Here is a 17,397-nt window from a genome sequence, read left to right on the forward strand (position 1 = left end):
CTTTTGCCCTCAGCATATTGTCTCTTGGCCCAGTTCTCAGTGTTTCCATTTCCCATCATCTGTAAAATCTTCCCTGTCTTCAGAGCCTTAAGAGTACAGATCAGTGCACACCGGGGCAACAACCTCCCAATATCGAATGAGTTACTCTGACCATCTTGTTGGGCATGTTGTGTACATATTGTGTGGGAAACAGGTCCTTGTCCTGATTCCACCTCTCAGTGGCCATGAACATTAGACAAGTCTCTTCCTTTCCCTGAGCCAGTCCTGTCTACTCCAGTGAATTGTTGTAAGAATCAGGTGAAATAATGGGAGGGAGAGGATTATAAATTTTAAAGCACTACAGAAGGTATTGTTATAATAAAATGTGGATCCTTGGCTTACAGTGGGGTGGGGCTCCTTTAGTCATTCTTCCGGCTTATTTGTGTCACCTCTGGTGAAATATTAATAATTGTTGCTAAGTGGTGTAAGTTTCAGCACATCCCTTATTTCTTCTGTGGCTTTCTCAGGGAAGTCCCATCTACTATGAACTGATACTTCTTTGAAGGGAGGGGTAGAAAGACATGTAACTATAAGGGACTGGGGGCCTCTGGTTAATGAGACATCTTAGATAGGAGTCATTTTAGCTACTCTAACCCAGGAAATGACAACAACAATAACAGTGTTATAAAACGATACAACCAATAACTTAGCACTGTTTTTCTTATCATTTGAAATTTCCATTCAACAATGTTCAATCTCTCGTAGTTACCACTATCATGAACACTAAGTTTTACTGAGGTCCTACTAGTTAATTAAATTTCAGCACATATTTTTGCCTATCAAATATGTGCCAAGCCCTATGCTAAGTATACAACAGTGAGTAATTTATATATTCTTCCCTAAGAAACTCATATACACATAAACACACACATAAATACATAAATAATATTCAGTGTGAACATTGCTGTAGAAGAGAAATATTCAAAGTGCTATGGGAATATAGAAGCTGGAGTAACTCAGCCAACTCTGTATGGGAAGTTGGAGAGGAGGTCCACATGAGCTGGGCCTTCAAGGATGAATAGAACTTGGTCAGAGAATGCATACAGTGCAGTAGTTCAGTACATGGGCTATGGGGCCAGCCCAGCAGGTTCAAATCCTGACTCTGCGACGTCCCAACTGCCAAACTGAGCTAGTTACTTCTCTTTTGATGCCTCAGTTGTCTTATTTCTATAATATGATATTGTATGATACTAATAGAGCCTACCTCAAGGGTTCTCATGAGCAGAAATGAGTTAAGGCATGTATAGTACTTGGAACAGGTCCTGTCGTGTGATCATTCAATAAGCAGTAGTCATTATTGTTATTATTATTCTTCACCAATACAACTAGCAGGAAAGAGATTCTTGGAACTCTTAGAGACCTGGTTTCTGAATTTAAGAAACTTCTATGGTCATGATTATCATTATTAAAAGCAATAAACCTAAAATGTATGTGCCAGGCACCCAACTCCTTATATATGTAGCTTGACTTAATTCTTGTAACAGTCCTGAAGGTCAAAAACTTTACACAGAAATATCAATAATGCTACAAAGGATATGAATTAAGTGAAAAACAAGCGGCACATCGGGTAGATGAAAGAAGATTACAAAAGGAGGGATATTTATAAACTAAAGTAAGGAGGCAAAGGTCAAAGGTAGGCTTTACAAAGTAAATGGAAGGCTTAAGCCAAATGAGGTTGCAGGCATGGCCTTTTGTTTGTTTTCATTTTCATTTTTAGTATTTTTAGTATTCATTTTTTAATAATGTTTTTTATTATGTTAGTCACCATACAGTACATCCCCGGTTTTTGATGTAGTGTTCCATGATTCATTACTTCTGTATAACACCCAGTGCACCATGCAATACGTGCCCTCCTTACTACCCATCACCGGCCTAGCCCAATTCCCCACCCCCCTCCCCTCTGAAGCCCTCAGTTTGTTTCCTAGAGTCCATAGTCTCTCATGCTTCATTCCCCCTTCTGTTTACCCCCCCTTCATTCTTCCCTTTCTTCTCCTATGATCTTCCTACTTCTTATGTTCCATAAATGAGTGAAACCATATGATAATTGTCTTTCTCTGCTTGACTTATTTCGCTTAGCATTATCTTCTCCAGTCCCATCCATGTTGCAGCAAATGTTGAGAAATTGTTCTTTTTGATTCATTTTTGTTTCTTGGCATGTTCATTGCCAGGTGTGCCTGCTCCAATCTACTCCAGTTCCCAACACTGATCTCATACCCGGGCCAGAAAACATTTCAGTATTGAAGTTGGTGACACATGGACAAGGATTTAGAACCTAAGATTGGCATCTGCTCACATGTGTTGAATGACATTTTCATGCCAGGCACTGTGCTAGATACTTTCAGACACTTGATCCATATAACACCCTGAATAAAGGTATTATTGTCACCAATTTACAGATAAGGTAACTGAGTCTGAGAGAGGCTAAGCCTTTAAAGGACAAGGGTCAGAGGCACCAAAGCAGGGAAGTCCATAGAAGGTTTGAGAATCATTTGACTGGAAGAGGGGATCCATGCAGGGGGGTCATATGAGTGCAGGTGGAAGAGGTTAGATGATCTTGAAGGCCAGGCTGAGGAATTGGAACATGGCGACAGGAAGCTAATAAACGATAGGCTTCCTTTTCTTCTTTACAGCTTTATGAAACTCACCCACAGCAAACATGTGGGCTGCCGCAAGGTTTGCTCTAAAGTGGGAGAGGTGTTGGGAAAGGCTGAAGAGGTTCACTCATCTTTGGAGAATGCTCCAGTGTAAGCAGGACAGCCCTTCAACTCTCTCAACAACATAAGGGAGGAAGGGCTATCCAATAAATATTCTCAGCTGAGTTTTCTTCATTTGTATTATGTCATTTTTAAGAAAATGGCCACTCAGTCTCCACCTGCACCCCCCATTCCAGTCTTCGAGATCTAATATTTTAGTCTTACACAGCGGAGTGCTCTCAAAATCAAAAGCAAGTTCTTTAACGTTTGATTCTAAGAAGTTCTTCATGGTATTTCTCCCATTTACTTTCTCACCCTCATCTTGCTCCACTCCCATGATGCACCCCAGCCATACCATTGTTCCCAGAAAGCACCAGATTTTCTCCAAGACATTTCATCAGACGTACACTACCCCCACCCTCCATAATGCTTTGCACTTACTTCTAGTATACAACTTCTGACTGAGAATGTGCCTTTGGTCTACATTAGACTATAAGCTCCATGAAGGTAGGGAGTCCCTTGTTCTCTACTGATTGCCTGCATCTGACATATCCCAACACATAATCAGCACTCCACAACAATTTGCCAAACGAATGAGTAAAGAATTAAATGAAAGAATAAGTGTTCTGATTCCCTGGTTCTTATTGCTAGACCTTGGTTTTCACCTTGCCAGTGAGTTTTCCCCTGTCTGTCTGTCTGACCCTAGATGCCCCCAACACCAACTTGCCCATTGATTTCCATGTCCCTTTCCAGATCTTACAGATTTCCCACCCTACTTACAGTCTGACAAATGCACACACTCACCACCACCAAAAACAACAAAACTTGCTTTCTCTCTCTTTTCTGGTGCCCATCCTTTGCCAAAAACCATCATTCTGTTGCTGTTAGCCATGAAATGTTTTGGGTCTCACAGTTCTCATTTTCTTCTCAAATCCAACAATTATGTTGAATGGATTCATCTGGAAAAAAGAGCGTGGGGAAAGCTGCCTACACAACGTATTGATTCTATAGCATTGTTGTTAGCAGTTCTTGGAGTAGACGGGTAGTGTGTGTGTATGTTTGTGAGAGATCAACCCACAGCTTGGGATGATCTGACTAAGTCTAATGGAATAAACAGCCTGAGAAAAACATTGATATCTGCCTGCTCATTGGAAAGGGGAAGGCGTCCTGGTTCTAGGGGCTCAGGAGGAGTTCTGCCCAGCAGGCCAAACCTGGTAGTCCAGTACTGATGATAATAATAATTTTAGCAGCCTAAATGCTAATACTTATGAGTACTCCCTATGTTCCAATTACTGTGCTAAGCACTTTACATAGATTATTTCAGTTATTTCTTACATCAACCCTATATAGTAGGAGCTCTTATTGCTCCTGTTTTACAACTAAGGAAACTGAGGCCCAGAGAAACTAAGTAGTTTGCACAAGATCTCACACTAAGTGGTGGAGCCAGGATTAGAACCCAAGCATTCCAACATCAGAACTCCATCCAGTATGGAATGGCTCCAAGCAGTTGCCCTTTGATCACTGAGAGTTAGAATGTGGAAGCAACACACATACAAAAACATATATTTGTTTTCACAATATAGCTCTCACAACTGGAGAAAATGGAAGAATCATTTGGTCAACAGGTAAAGAGGTTAGTTAAAAGTATCTTCCAACATACTGTATTTCTCAGCATGTTTATAAATGTGTAAGCGTATTCCATTATACGTAGAGGGAGATCAAGGGAGCACTGGGCTGCTACACATGGTACTGCATGTGAAGGGTACTGCCTGGAATTGTGCAGTGCGCAGACTGCTCAGCCTCACATGGTGGCTCCAGAAGGCATGCTTCTTTATACCTGTAAATTAACATAGTGGCCAAATGGAGATATATTAATGGGGCTTGACCTAGTGTGGCCTTCAAAAACTAAACAAAAGAAAATGTGGAACAATAACCTGCCCATCACGGTAGAATAGAAAGATGTCTTTCCCAGTGTGGCTGCAGAGAGACTGTGCAGTTTCCTCTGCCACTACCCCTTCCCATTCAACGATACCAATGTCACTTTCCACTCTTCCCTGCACACACATCCTCCCATGCTTCCCAGACTGTATCAGTGTTTCTCCCTCCTCCTCAGCCTCTCCCCGTCTTTCTTTACCTATTATCTCCTTCTGCAAGATGTAGACATCCATCCATCCATTTGTTCAACAAACATCTGTGGGCACCTGCCATATCCCAGGCCTTGAAGTAGATGCAGAGTGACAAAGAGGAGTAAGCACTCCTCAGCGTCAAGTCGCTCGCAGTCTAGAGTGGATTAAACAAAGAGAGTCCTCTCCAGGAAGTTTGAGAACCATTCTTTTTTTTCCCCCAGCTAGAGGAATTCTCATGTTTTGGAGACATTTACAGTGTATTTCCATATGGGCTAAGTAACAATTTAAAACACTTAGAGAAGAACAAATACACTGTAGGTAAACAGACAATATTTTGAAAGCTCTAAATCAATACATATATGTCTGTATTTCTTCTTCATTTCTTCATTTTGTGACGAGGCAATAAAATGTTAAGTTAAAGTTCAGTCGATTTTTCTCCAGGCACTTGCAAATTCTTGACATCACCTCCTACTGTGTTTTTGAGATTCCGAGAGTCTACCCAGTGCTTGTGAAAAGTTCAGTTGAGCCAAAGAAACGTACGTCATTCTAGCCTGGAAGTGACTTTTCTTTTCTTTTTTTTTTTTTCAATGAATATGTGAGGCTTGAGCCAAACAGCTGTATGTAGCATGAAAATAATTTTATCCCCAAAGACAGAAAGTAGCAGATTATCTTTTGGGAACCCTAGCAGGTGAAAGACTTTTTAGAAAGTTCTCTGCTATGAATATGAAGCCTCAGCTGGCCACGTACATTCCATTTGAGACACGAAGGCTCATCTTAGTAGACGATAAGCTCCCTCACAGCAGGAACTGTGTCATACGTGCTTGTCTAGCCCAAGCACCCGGCATAGGGCTCAGGAAGTGTGTGCGAACATGTTATCCTATTGATCAAAGTAGAGGTCTTTGTCATTCTCGGATGGCCTGTCATACTCCCTAATGTTCCGGAGAAAGGGGCATTGGAGTGAATGTTCGGGATCTGGAGGATGGGGGTGGGCAGAAGAATTATTTTGGGTTTTTTTGAGACATGTCAAAAATCAGTAAAGACCATGATGAAATCTATAACGTTGCCCATCAGGGCAGCTGCGATAGAGACCCGTTGACCTTCCCACTTGATGAGTAGAGCCATTAGAGGATCTGATCTCCCCGTGATTAGCAAAGAAAATAATTGCACTCCCACCTCTAGTGTGCTTATTACTCTGAGGTTTTGCTATATTTTCACCCAGGCATTGTAACCAGCCCTTTTTATGGCTCTAGACCTCACGTGTCCTCCAAAGGCTGTACAAAAGCATTAAGACGCGACAAGCCTTCCCACTCCCACCCCCCCACTGCGGCAGCAGCACACCTTGGTCTGGATCACCTGTGAGATCGATTCACAAACAGGAAGTGTCCTAAGAAGCGTGCTTGGTCTGAAAACCACAATCTGTATGACACTCAGCTTCAGTGCAATGTGGAATTGGATGTCACAACCGTCTTCCTGGCCAACTTGGCATTGGCATTGGCATTGGATTTGACTTGGTGATGAGAAATGTGACAAAACTATGAGAAATTTTCCTTGCAGAGTGCTTCTTAAGGAAGCTTGGTGGCTTTACAGGAAATTTGTATCGCTTAGCATTCATGAAATGCCCCATTGTTGAGAAGCTTCAAGGCCAAATGAACACATTTCATCTGGACATATTTAGAACTCACAATAAAAAGAAAAGTAAAAAAGATGAGTGAGTTGGTGAAATAAGGACATTCTTATCATTTTATTCTACAACTATTTTTTACTTTCTCTCCTATCCTGTAACAACTTCTCAACATAGTGGCCCTCATATACATTTTCGGAGGATTTTCATATTCTTATGTATTGAATTATGTAGGATCAGTAAATCCATTACAAATTCTCATTCCCAACTCTTACAGTTTGGCTACAAAGATTCAAAAAGAAACCAAGACATTAAGGAGAAGCCAGTGGCTGCAGCGGCAGGGTCTTGCTTCTGTTTGTCTCCATCATGAATGTCTTTGTTTGCCAAACCAAAATGGCTTCAGGTTGTGGTGTAGGTCCACCGCCTGTTTTCAGGTGTTTGTTTGGAGGAAGACGTGTGGTGCCTGTGCTTCGGGTTCCCTCCCCACCCAGAGAGCCGATCCTCCGGGTTTTACCCTGTCATCCATCCTCGGTGCGGGTGAACGGTGCTGCATCAAGTCTGTGCTAATGCTCTTTTCATGACCTAGTGACAGGCGGCCCTTATTGATCCGAAACAGACTCCTCAATCTGAAATTTAGGCATTTAGTAGTAAAAGGAAACCATTTTTTTTTAAAAGAAATATGTTGTTGGAGCACCTGGTTGGCTCAGTCAGTTGAGAATGACTCTCGATGTCCACTCAGGTCGTGATCTCAGGGTCGTGGGACCCAGCCCTGCATCGAGCTCAGCACTGGGTGTCAGCCTGCTTGGAATTCTCTCTCTCCCTCTGCCCCCAGCCCGCCTCTCTCCCCATCTCTTAAAAAAAAAAAAGAAATATGTTATTAAAAGCAAGAGCTATAGTTTCTTAATTCCTGCGTGTGTGTTGTTGTGGTTTTCCTATCTTTTGGTTCTTCCCAATGAATAAATGTGATTCTTCTTCCTGAACAACTGAAGAAATATAATGTCTATTCCAAGAGTCATAGTTAGATGTCTCCTATGAACCAACTCTTCCTAAAGTTGAAAAAGCCCATCGCTATAGAACCAATATTAGATTGATTTTTGTTCTCATTTTATCTTTCCCAATCTAGTATCCTCCTGCAGAACAAGTTACAGTGTGATATGCACCCTTAGAAACTAAGTAAACTGTTATGTGGTACATGAAAGATGTCAGGTGTATTGGGGCTTGTTTCTCCAGAATTATATAAAATTGGTCTTTATACCCGCTTCTCCCTCCTGTTGAGGCTGGATGGTAATTCATTAATTTTTTTTCTCATTTACTTAATTCATACATTCATTCAAAGCATTTATTAAGAACCAATTGTTTGCCAAGACATGAAAAAAAGAGAAAATAGTGAAGATCCTTGCTATTTGCTTGGGAAGACAATATTTACGTGCATGAAACAATTTAGTGCTAAGAGTTATTTAAGGTGTGTGAAATTTAGTTGTAATAATAATCATAGATATTACATAGCATTTACTATGTGCTAGAAACTTTTCATGTGTTTTACATATATTAATCCTCACAACAGTCTTACCAAGTAGCCCCTTTTATGATCCCATTTCACACACGGTGAAACAAAAGCACAGAGAGATTAACTAGGAGCTGGTAAAGAGCAGAGTCGGGATTTGAATCCAGGCGGTCTGGCTCTAGAGTCCAGGCCCTTTGGCCACGGCCTACCATTGTATATATATTTAGTGTAGAATTTAAATGTGGCAGCCTGAGGTCCCTCGGCGAAGCTGTCAGTGGAAGATATGGTTCTTGAGTAGAACCTTAGTGATGGTGTAAAGTGTAGACTGTGAAGAGGGAGGACATGGACTTTCTTTTTTTTTTTTTAAGATTTATTTATTTATTTATTTTGGAGGAAGAGCATGCGGGGGGCGGGGGCAGAGGGAGAGGGAAAGAGAGAATCCCAAACACACTCCCCGCTCAGCACGGAGCCTGATGTGGGACTCAATCCCAGGACCCTGAGACCATGACCTGAGTCAAAACTAAGAGCTGGACCCTCAACTGACTGAGCCACCCAGGCACTACAGGACTTGGACTTTCTGAGAAGCAAGGACAGCAGGAAGAAAAGCTGGGACTTGGAAATGAATGCGGTATGATAGGAGGAATGACTTAGCTTGCAAAATGGTGTGAAAAAACTTTTATATAGGTCTTGGAGCACCAGGCTTAAAAGTTCAAACAGAAGTCTATAGGCAAGTGTAAAAGCAAAGACCTGACTCGTTCACGCACTGATATAATTACAGCACTGAACGGGACCTCGGAAAGCATCAATTCCAACTCCTCCTTTGGTAATTGGGGAATCCAAAGATCCCACAGTTCCATAAGAGGGTTGAAATGACTCCCAGTGTCACTTACCTAGGGGCAGAGCTGTCCTGATTCATCATTTAATGCCATTTCCGATGTTTCAGGCCACTCTGGAAGGTTCACCTGGCAGAGGCATGTGGGTCAGCTTAGAAGGGAGAGACAGGGGCGCCTGGGTGGCTCAGCGGTTAAGCGTCTGCCTTCGGCTCAGGGCGTGATCCCGGCGTTATGGGATCGAGCCCCACATCAGGCTCTTCCGCTATGAGCCTGCTTCTTCCTCTCCCACTCCCCCTGCTTGTGTTCCCTCTCTTGCTGGCTCTCTCTATCTCTGTCGAATAAATAAATAAAATCTTTAAAAAAAAAAAAAAAAGAAGGGAGAGACAGAGGCAGGGTGACCTGTGAGGCATTATTGCAAAATCCAGGTGAAGCACAAGAGGCCTGGGCTCAGTGGAGATGGCAAACTTTCCAAAAAAGGATTGAGAGAATTTGGATGGAAGAAAGGAAAGAGCCAGGGTGGCTGGAAGTTGGCATGCTTTGACAGAAATGAGGACAGTGGCCCAAGGTGCCCTCGGGCAGAGATCATCAGCCTGGGTCTAGTCCATGTGGCACCTGCTGTAACATGGTGATTGGATCCCGTCAGGCGGTTGGCCCCTCATCAGTGTGGGAGGGAGTTCTTGTCGAGACTGAGATGAGATGCTTTGATATGTGTTGTCTGCTCCATCCCGGCCTTCTCTTTGGTGGCTTCTGTGCTGCCCTGCCTCCTGTGTGTTCACTCCCCTTGGAGGCTGAACAGCATAGTGGTAAAGAGAAGGCGAAGGGCCTCAGTTTGAATCCTGCTCTGCAGTTCCGTACTTGTGTGACTTGGGCAAATTGCTTAACTTCTTTGTGACTCAGTTTCCTCATCCATAAAATGATGCTGCCATCAGTACTTAACCTTCTAGCACCAATGTGAGTATTAAATGAATTGATCCATGTAAAGCACTTAGGATAGTACTTACATGCAGCAAACAATAAACGGTAGCTAGGACTGTTGCTACTCCATTATTCCACTCTGCTCCATTATGGTTCCAGAGTGTTCTTCCTCTGTGACAGCCTGGGGCAATGGACCCTGCCCTTCCCACCAGGCACCCGACTCCCTGCCGCTGCTGCTGTAACCTTAGCAGGTTTCGTTCACCGCAGGAAGCCCCCTCTGCTTCTCCAGCAAAGGCCATCATGGTCCCTGGGGCTCCTCATCACATCTGAGTTCCTGCCCAGTAAAGCACCTTTCACCCTCACGCATCTACACACACAACTCAACTTTGTTCCCAGTGGGGAAAGAGATCCCTTTGTCCATTTTCATGCAGCTTCACAACATAAAATTGTGATTAGGCCATCTGGCTTTCACCCAAGAACTCTCAGATTAAGCAGATCACCCTGTCCTGGAGTTCATCTAGTTAAAGGTTCAAAAGTAAGCTGTCTACTTCTGATGCAGGACTGAGAGGGATTAAAAGCAAAGACCTGCGAGGCAGCAGGACCTAGATGCAAATGCAGGCTTCGCATTTCCTAGCTAAGCGACTTTGGAATCAAATAACACCTCGGAGTCCTGATATCCTCACTTATAAAATAGGAATATTAACACCTATCTTGCTTGTTATAAGGATTAAAGGTTTTAAGCCTTTGCAAAGCATCTTACCTGGCACATAGTAAGTGCTCAGTAAACTCTGACTCTTACTATTACTTTTGTCGGTCTGTCAGCTGCTATGAGCACATCATCCTCCAAGCTCTAACAGGTATTTCTGTGTCATTAAGGAGATGACTACAAACCAACCCCCAGTTAGGAGTATTCCTAATGTTTAAAAATACTGGAAAGATCTTGTTTTGGCTTTTTTTGGCTTCAGTAACTCAACCAAGTTGTTGCTGGTGATGACAGGTGATGTATAACATTAGAAGCCATCAGAGCAAAGTAGCAGCCAAACCATAGTCTCATTGTTTTTATTTCATTTGAAATGTTGGCTCTGTAGGCTGAAGGTGCCAATGGCAGGGCCACTAGCCAAGAATTTCCATTATCTCTGTTGGCCAGAGGAACTCAGTGCCATGGGCCACTGAGCTATTGCAGAAAGAGCCGTTTGAAGAGATTCTTCACTACTATAAGGTCCCCAGTCAATATGGTGATGGTACTGTCGGCCTTTTTCCATATTCTTTATAAAAATGTCATAGGCCGTGGAGCAGCTTTAGGCTTTTTTGATAGCTCTCTGAGGTACCCAGATGAGCTAGACGTGACAGTTCACAGCTGGCTTCCTCTGACACAGAATTTTACACGTATAGCGAGGTAACTCCTCTAGCAACACGGAAGAGGGGCAGAGACACCCCCAGATCTCTAAGGGGTTCTGTGCAAATGACAGCAGATTCATGACCGTGCCTGTCTGTGAAGGTAACCTTGAGGGTCCTTCTGTCCAATCTTAACTGCAGTGGTATTCTTACTCCTTCTCTGGGTATTCATTAGAAAATGTCAAGCCTTAGCTTTGCAAGATGGAAATTAACTCCCCTGGTCCCCAGTAGTCAAGGGCTCTTTGGGTTAGAATTCTAGCAGACTATTTGCCACACGTATTATCCTTCTTTTGTGTTACGTTCTCCGGCATCCCCACTGCCTGTATTATTACTCTGCTATGTCATATGTTCTCTTCTAATTTGATTTGAGACATTTTAAAAGATAGATTTCCATGAGATACTAACCAAACTAAACACAGGGAGAAGTTTAAAATAGATGTTCTGCAGGTCTCTGCTTGATTATTGAACAAAGATTATAAATAGGGGGGGGCAGAAAAGCTGCCCTCTGATGAAATAATCTCCCAGAATCTGCAGAGGTAGGACCCAAACAGGGGTTCTAGTTTTTCCATTCCCTTTCAATCAAATGTTCGTGGAGAGCCTTCTATCTCTTAATGCTGCTACTGCCCTAGCCTGCCCTCCCCACTCTGACATACCTCTGTCTGTGCCTGTCACGGCTCTCACTTGAAGAGTTCTGACTAATCTCAGCTTTGAGGAATTAAATGGAAGGATATAGAGACGCTCACAGACTCTGTGAAAAGGTCAGAGAATCAGACTCAGAACCCACACAGGGAACAAAGGGAGCTCACAGCCTGTATTCTCCTCTCACGTTCACAGCCTGGCTCAGGCACCGCCATCTCTGGGGACCACATGCCGTGGCTGGTACTCTTGCCCCTGCACGGTGGTTGCCAGCACCACCAAAATAAGCCCTAAACTGTCCAGACTTCTCTATGTCACTCATTCCAATATTCGAACTACCGTCGAAACACCCAGTTAGCCTCCTCCCAAACACACAGTGGCGACATCCCCAGAATACGGGTTGGGGATTCAGGTGATGGGCAGCCAAAATATAATAAATACTCACTTTCTCTTCCAACCTCCTCTACTTGCTCCCTTTCTCCCTTAAATCTGGTATAGAGCTGCTAGGTTTTCTTCCAAAAATATCTTTTGATCCTTACAGTATTATTATTCCCATTTCACAGGTGGGAAAACCAAGTGTCTTAGTCTGGGAAGCTATCATAAAATGGCGTACACCGAGTGGTTTAAACAACAAGCATTTATTTCTCACAGTTCTGGAGGCTGGGAAGTCCAAGATCAAAGTGCCAGAAGATTTGGTATCTAGTGAGGGCCCACTTCCTGGTTTGCAGTTGACCGTGTTCTTGCTGTATCCTCACAGGACAGAAAGAATTCTGGTCTCTTTTTCTTCTTCTAAGGGCATTAATCCCATCATGGGTGTTCTACTCAATGACCGCATCTAAACCTAATTACCTCCCAAAAGCCACACCTCCAATACTGTGACATTGGGGATTAGTGCTTCACTGGTTGGGGAGGGGGGTTGTTTTGGATTTTAGGGAGATACAAACATTCAGTTCATAGTACCAAGTCTCTGAGAGGTTAAGTGACTATGGAAGGTCATAGAAAATATTTATTACTTCAAGATTTTTTGCTTCATGAATGGGTTTTTAAACACTATTACCCATTTTGCTTTATTTTTTATTGTTGGTTTTTAAATTTTTGTTTTTGTTTTTGCCAATGGAACATTTTACATTTTTCTAATGAAATCTCACAAGAAATCTCAATATCTAAGGCAGAGCTGCACGGCTTGAAGAGTAAGAGAGAACAGAACGGCATCTGCCTGGCCTCACACTCCTCATTTCAAACACACAAAACACCACTGAGGTTTACAAACTACTGTTGTTTCCTCAGAAAGAGAGCTTGGCCGTTCCTGGTGCATTTCCTGTCAGTATCTCTCCAGCCCCAGGCTCAGGGACTGGAAATAGCTCTGAGTTTAAACAGAGAATTAACTATTCATACCCAAATTTATCCATGGCCATGGTCCAACATTTCTGTTCCATAGAACTCTCGTTCATCAGGATATTAATAAATGATAAATGAGAAAAATAAAAAAGGTTTTTGTTCATGTGAATTTATCTCAGCTAGCTAGATGGAAAGCAAACTTGTAAAAATTAAAAATATTTCTTACCTCTGAGGAAGAACTCTCAAAGAATACTGTGACTCTCCAAAGAAGAGGTTGAGTGTCTTGAATTTTCCAAACATTTGACCAGAGTCCTGTTTTTCAAATTGCATTTCTCAGGGCCAGTCTCTTGGAGTTTTTGGTTTCATCTTTAAATGCCTACTAACCATTTGGCTATCTTGGAAGCAGGATGAGTTGGTTCTTACCCAGCCCTTTTTGTTTGTTTGTTTGTTTGTTTAACACAAGGATTCTTGTAAAGCTTGAATATCCCAGAATAACTGCTAAATTCACCCAGGTGAGGTAGACCCCTATGGGTCCCTTATGTCTGAAGGATCTGCTTTATGCGGTATTTCTCTGGAAGGCAAGGGTGTAGACATGTGGCTCAGAAGCACGAAAAACCCTTGGCCTGGATACTCTCAAGACAGTAACAACAGTAATTACAACTCTCTGATTAAAAGAAGTCTATAAAGTTCGATTAGGAAAGGCAGTGAGGTGAAGGGAAATTTGCTTTCAGATTCACTCTTTTTAAATCCCGGTGATTATATGTTTACCCCTCAGGGGAAACGAAGGTGTCTCCAAAGGTCTGCTCCCAATGAAGGAGGGAACCTAAATTCTGGAGAAGAAATGATTTCGCTGGGTGGAAGGCATCTAGCTGCCCAGGGCTATTTATTCCAGGTAACAACCATGACTTCCCATTGCACTCTGTCCAAGTCAAATGGGTAGCCTGATTTATGCCCGTCTCACAGTCTCCTGTTGCCTTTTGCCTCAAATGAAATCTGCTTGCTCCGCCTGGAATCTACTGCCTTCCTCGATTGTGTCTTTATCTCACTGATTCACTTCTCACCTTGGATAAATCAGTTACCCAGTGTGAGCCTTGGGGTTTTAACAGGGGTTAGTAAAATTGGAGCAGTCCTAACTGTTCTGTTATTCTGAGCATTGTGGCAAGGATTACTTGTGTTGAGCAGGACCAAGAGTAGTCCACACTTGCAGCTTGTGTTAATTAGAAAAAGGCACCCCTCTGGAAGTATGCAGCCATCTGGTCAGACGTGGCTACTGGCACAGGCTAGATAGCAGCCCCTGGCACCCCATAGTCTGGTACAACCCGCACAGCGGCACACCTGGTATCAGTCGATGCAGAAGAAGTGTGTAGACTGCAAAGTGCTGTCATCAGGCGGTGTTGTAGAGCCAGCCGTTGGGAGCAAGACCACGGAGGATCAAGGCTCTTTGCTGGCTCTGCCATGACAGCTGTGTGACCTGGGCAAACCCAGTGACCTCTCTGAGCTCCCATGTCCTCATGTGTCAGATGAGGATGACAGCAACTAGGATTTGAAGCTTAGGTGAGATAATGCCTGAGAAGTACCCAGAGTACAGTAAGTACTCAATCAATGTTAGCCAGAACTATCATCATTTGTAAGGCATAAAAAGTGGACTTTCAGACATTATTGTCATTTTTAGTGTAACATAGATCCTATGTTCTAGCCAAATTAATCTTTTTCTTCTTGATAGAACAACAAACAGTTGTCAGCCTCTATGCCTTTCCCTATGCTGCCTCTCACTAGGAAGCAAGTCACCCTTTGCCAATCGAAAGTTCTCATTTTACCCCCTTGGCGCTTTCCAAATCGCCTACATTATTCTATAATATTTTTGGAGACTGGTTATTGGAACCAGTTAATATCTTATGTAACGCTAAGTCGAAAAAAAAGTCATGGTACAAAATTATATATTCATGACCTCAATTTTATCTTAAAAATAATTTTAAAAAATATGCACACAGGTAGTCCACTCTTTGCACAAGCTTGATATACGTGAATTTCAGTTACCATGTGTTAGTTAAGTAACAGAGGTATCTCAACCACGCCGTTTAAATTTCAGTTACCCCAGTATATTAACTGAGTAATTGCCTGAAGTAACACTTCACTGCTAGCAATTCAGTGCACAAATCACCATGTAAGTGACAGAGGCATACAGGATCAGTGACCAATCACGTCGCTTCTTTCCAAGTCTGCCCATCATTGGTCTCTATGCACCTGTCACTCTGCTCACATACAGACGGCAGAGTGTGTGACTGTGTTGCCTCGTCTTCCAGTGATAAACCCACACGGCATTTTAAAGAAATGGTTCATTGAAAGAGGGAACTGGTCAAAAATGATGGAAGTGCAGCAAGGAAATGAAAAGTGGAAGGGGGATTTTAATCAGTGGGAGTGGATTTATAGAAGAAATTGCTGCCCGTGGGTGTCGACACTGCCACAGTTGGTGAGACCCCTCCTATGGAGCCAGAGGAGCTTGGGGAAGGCAAAACTGACATAAATGAGGAAAGTGGTTGGGAAGAAAGGGGTGGAAATGTCCTAGAGGAAGTGGTGCTGGCAAAAAAAAATCCCACTTTACATTAAAGGAACTCTCCAAGTTATTTCACATGATTGAAAGTGCAGAGGATAAAATACCGGAAGCTGATCTAAACTGAGAAAAAGAGTATGACGATTTGCCAAGGCACAGAAGTGATTGCTCTGTATCGTAACTTACACAATGCAAAATAGACAAGCGCTACTCAGACTACTTCTGGTACTTTTTTTACAAAATAAAATAAAACACTTTCTTTTTCAATGTTTCTAATATTTTAAGTTACAGAGTACTGAATACGAATTTCACTATTCTCTATTTCCCTTCACATTTATTACCAACAATAAGAGAGTTTTTCATGTTTTGAAAAAAAATTTTAAAGGTCACAGTACAATTGGATTTTCCCCATTGATTATTAAAATGACTTTGCATGGTTTCAGTCATGCAAAGTGACAACTGCCTGTCCTATATCTACAGAGAAACAAATGACTAGATGAAAATACACCAAAAAGCATGGGCATTAGAATTATAACTGATTTTAACTCTCTCCTCTGCAATTTTCAATATTTTCAAATTGTTCTATAATTAGCACGTTACTTTTATAATCAGAGAAGAAATTGTTATTTACAATAAAAATTGGCTTAAAACTCACCTCCTTTGGGAGTATGGTTGGCCCTTTCTGTCCTGGGCTCAAGACCCCTCAACCAAGATATAATTAAGATGTCTTGTTGCTGATATATAGTTCTGTAAAGGCATTTGGATTATTGTCTGTGATTTCTTAGTTATATATAGACATTATATATAAAATGTTACCTTTCCTATCCCATGGAGCCCTGAATAGTGTTCTGTATATAAATAGGTGCTCAATAAATATTTCTAACCTCTCAAAACCCTGCCAGCAGTTGTGCTGGGGAAAATTACCCCACAAGCATCAAGGAACACATCAGATGATATTTGAACACATTTTAAGAAACTTCATAAAAAATTATGTGTTTCACTCATTTAATTATTTTGTGTGTGTGCATATAACCTTTTATTTATTTTTTATAATTTTATTATATTATGTTAGTCACCATACAGTACATCCCTAGTTTCTGATGTAATGTTCCATGATTCATTAGTTGCATATAACACCCAGTGCTCCATGCAATACGTGCCCTCCTTAATACCCATCACTGGCCTATCGCTCATTTAATTAAAAATTAAGTTTTTCCTCTTCAAACAGCACAATAGTTGAGAATCTACAGGTCTCTACATCATGATGGTTACATTTTGGGTTTCTATGGTAACTGTAATGCAGCCTCAGAATTTTGACACATTTCTTTGGATTATAGCAAATGGGGTTAAATTTTTTACTTATGTATATGTATAAAAGCAAAGTCGTGAGTTTATGGAAACCACAATTTCTATTTCTTAAACATTATTCATTAAAAATAAACACAATTTCTCACAAGTAATTTTTCAAATGGATGTCCTTTGTTCAAAAAATATGAAACGCAATGAAAGACAAGATCTGTGCGTTGCTGCTGGCAGCAGCTGATTTCTTTACAGATTCTCTCGCAGGTCAGCTCAGGCGCAGGGGCAGGAGCTCGGAGATTCTGGCCCAGGTGCCAGGGGTAAAATGCCATTTTTCTCACCAAGCTTGGTATACAGTGTGCTCTGTGGTTTTAACCTAGACCACCTTCTTATTTTTCTGGCCTCCTGAAGAATTGCTTCTCATTGCCTCGCCCTCAGCCTAGTGGG

Source organism: Ursus maritimus, unplaced genomic scaffold (genome assembly GCF_017311325.1).
Source record: "Ursus maritimus isolate PB19 unplaced genomic scaffold, ASM1731132v1 scaffold_25, whole genome shotgun sequence".
NCBI classification, from domain to species: domain Eukaryota; kingdom Metazoa; phylum Chordata; class Mammalia; order Carnivora; family Ursidae; genus Ursus; species Ursus maritimus.